This window comes from Anser anser (genome assembly GCF_964211835.1).
Source record: "Anser anser genome assembly, chromosome: 9".
NCBI classification, from domain to species: domain Eukaryota; kingdom Metazoa; phylum Chordata; class Aves; order Anseriformes; family Anatidae; genus Anser; species Anser anser.
The window spans coordinates 766,623-769,578 of NC_139729.1; the positions used below are offsets into that span (position 1 = coordinate 766,623).

General features: G+C 39.9%; 1 long non-coding RNA gene across 1 annotated transcript; it reads right to left on the reverse strand.

The window, feature by feature from the left end:
• Window positions 1–406: 406 nt before the first annotated feature.
• LOC310904027 lies at window positions 407–2,051 on the reverse strand. The gene is made up of 3 exons (XR_014587987.1): window positions 1,959–2,051; window positions 616–755; window positions 407–533 (listed from the first exon to the last, which is right to left on the reverse strand). It is a non-coding gene; the product is annotated as an uncharacterized lncRNA (long non-coding RNA).
• Window positions 2,052–2,956: the final 905 nt, after the last annotated feature.

A 2,956-nucleotide genomic window follows, 5' to 3' on the forward strand; every position in this document is an offset into this window, starting at 1 on the left:
AAATATTAGCCAGGTTTGACTACTGTAGCTTTTGCTACCATAAACACAAGTTTTCAAAGTTATGCTGTCATTGGTTTTTTTGCATCAAGTTATTTTAACGTAATGTAGTCAGAGGCAGACAATGGCACTTGAATGGAATTTTTTGAAAGACCTAACAACAGAGGAAACCCCAACTACCAACAACTAGCCCAAACTGTCATTCTTGTTCTTTCTGACAAGTGTTACCTGTGGTAAAAACTGTCATTAAAGAATTTAAACAGAAATCAATCTCAGACGTCTATTTTTGTAGACCAAGAGGGCAGAAGAGCAACTGTTACCACATATTCAGCTCCCTGCTCAAAGCTCCTTTGGCAGTGCTGCTTTTTTTATTTCCATCACTATTTCCCACTACACTACTTTTCTCATACCTGATAAGGTTCCGTCTTTGGCTGCCTTGATCTTACAGCTGCACCACCGGCATAGGCCGTCTTTCCGGGGTAAAATGGAGAAAACCCAAGCTGGTTTTGCTTAAAAACAGACGTGCTTCCACGTACCTACGGAAACACAGTATGAGAAGTGGATAGAAAAACAGGTACACATTCAAACTGATTAAAAGAAATACTGTGCAGTACTTACAGGACACAGTCCTCCAAAAACAAATAAACTGAATGCAGGTTTCTTAGAGCTAGCTGCAGAATGCTGCGAGAGGGAATGAGTTCTTTCAGCTTCTGTGGGCCAGAGCAGTGACGATGAAGTATTTTTTAAAACTGCAACATCTGCCAAAATGACGTATGCTAGATGTAAATGCCTCTCGTACGTACAGAACTTTAACAATAAAGATCACACTAATTCAAGTTCTTCAATACAGAAAAATAAGCATGACTTCAGCTTCTTTAAATAGATCAACTTCACGTACAGACTGAAAACCAAGTATCACCTACAAACTTGAAAACTGTTCACAGAGCTGCAAGTAGTTTTCAGCAATCTTACCAAGTTAATACTGTGCTTCCAATGCAGATATTTTTTTCCTTCAGGCTAAGATAAAAGAGGACCGCATAAACATCAGTGCATTTGTACGGACAAAGCTTTTTTCTATGTTGGTAAAAGGCTGGAGGCCAGCACAGATCATAATCGCACAGGTTTTAAACCTGGAAGATTCCCCAAAGGCTGCTCTAAGAGTTAACGATCTTCTGCCCATGTATGTTTTACGAAGACACACCAGAAAGTTCTAGTGCACTCAGGTTATATTGCTAAAGCCCAGCAACTCTACTCTCAGCTGTACAAAAGTTCTCTGGAAAACCTGCTGAGCACACGTCAGTCCCTGTCTATATGGGGGACTAGAAAAAGCTGCAAACCTGCTGTTCGCCCTTTCAGCGAGAAGACCTACGTACCAACCTACATCGACACGATGCTTATTTTTTATTTTAAAATGGTGTGCTTTCCTCAATGAATTTGGCAAAAGACATGAAAGTATTGACAGCTGAAGCCTTCTACCAAGAAAGGTCAAAAAACAGCCTATAGCTTATGACAGAGTAGTTTCTTTATCTTCTCTTGCTGAAACACAGGAAAACATCTCGTGTTTCTATTTGTCACCTGCACTTATTCACATTTAACCAGCTGTCTGTTAGATATTCTGAGTCACTCTTCCTTCTAGACAATCAGCCTAGTTGTCAAGCTACGGCAAGTCAGCCTGATTTCCTACCGTCCCAGTTCAAAATTTACATATAACCTAGCTGAATGTGTATATTTCAGCATTGACTCTTTCTAACATCAGGGTATAAAAAACTTATTCCAAAGCACGCTTCTATTAAAAAGGTGATAGGATTATATACTTCTAAAACACTAAAAATTCAATTTAATTCTCGCATCCAAAGTTGACATTCACCTATTTTATTTACTAAGGTGATGTGGAATATTAAAGAACGCAAGGTACTTCACATTAAAAAAAAAGTCAATTAAACAGAGAACACAAAAATCACCTTCATCAGATGCTCTAGAGGAGGAATCACTGGTTGTTGAGATGTTATCATCGTCTTGTTGAGAGGTAGAATCTTCTATTTCTTTTATCAAGGACAGCCTAGGACTGCCAATGCCAAATACAGAAGATGTCGAGGGCTGACAAGGTGGGACAGGAGAATCCAGCATGGTATAATTCAGACGGCTCCGATGAAGAGAGGGCCTTGTTAACACAACTGGGAAGTTCAGTGCTGATCTACTTGTGGATGGTTCTAGACAAGAACAGGGAGATAATTAGCTTTGCTATAGACAAGCTCACAGAAGCCAAAACCTGTTTCCTATCGACAGCCATGCTATTGCCAAGTTCTAAGCGCAAAAAGAGAGAAGCCAAATTTAACTTCTTCCTCACCCAGATACGGTTGCATCTAACTGTCTGGCTACAACAACAACACTGCTTGCGATACACAGTATTAATGTTGCATCCAGAAGTAGTTAACTATGAGGATTTACAACACCACATTCTGACCCCGTGCTCAAATGCTCTAACGCTGACTTGGCCGTTCACTAAATCAAACATATATACTCCTTCTCCCATGTACAGCTTGCAATAAGCTTTACAAAATTTGAGATTACACGGTAAATTACAGATAACACTGCAGCTTCCATAATATTGGAACAAAGGTTACATTAATCTGAATACACAACATGAAAATGAACGTTTGCAGTACTTTTTTCCCAAGTTCTTCCATATCAGCTCACGTTAGAGGCAAAACATCATCTCCTACCCATTAACTATTGGGATTTTGACCCAAGGGACAAGGATGTTGACCCAAGTAACCAGATGAGCATTTTTCCCTCTTGAAGCAAAGGGTCTGCAAACAATGCCAGTGGCCTGGAATAGGTGGCCTTGAAGTCTATCTTGCTAAATGAATGGAACTATTCATGGGTATTTTGCCTGATGAAAGCCTACTGTCTCTCCCAGGAATCTGGGCAATTCAAATGACTTTGAGCCACTATCCTC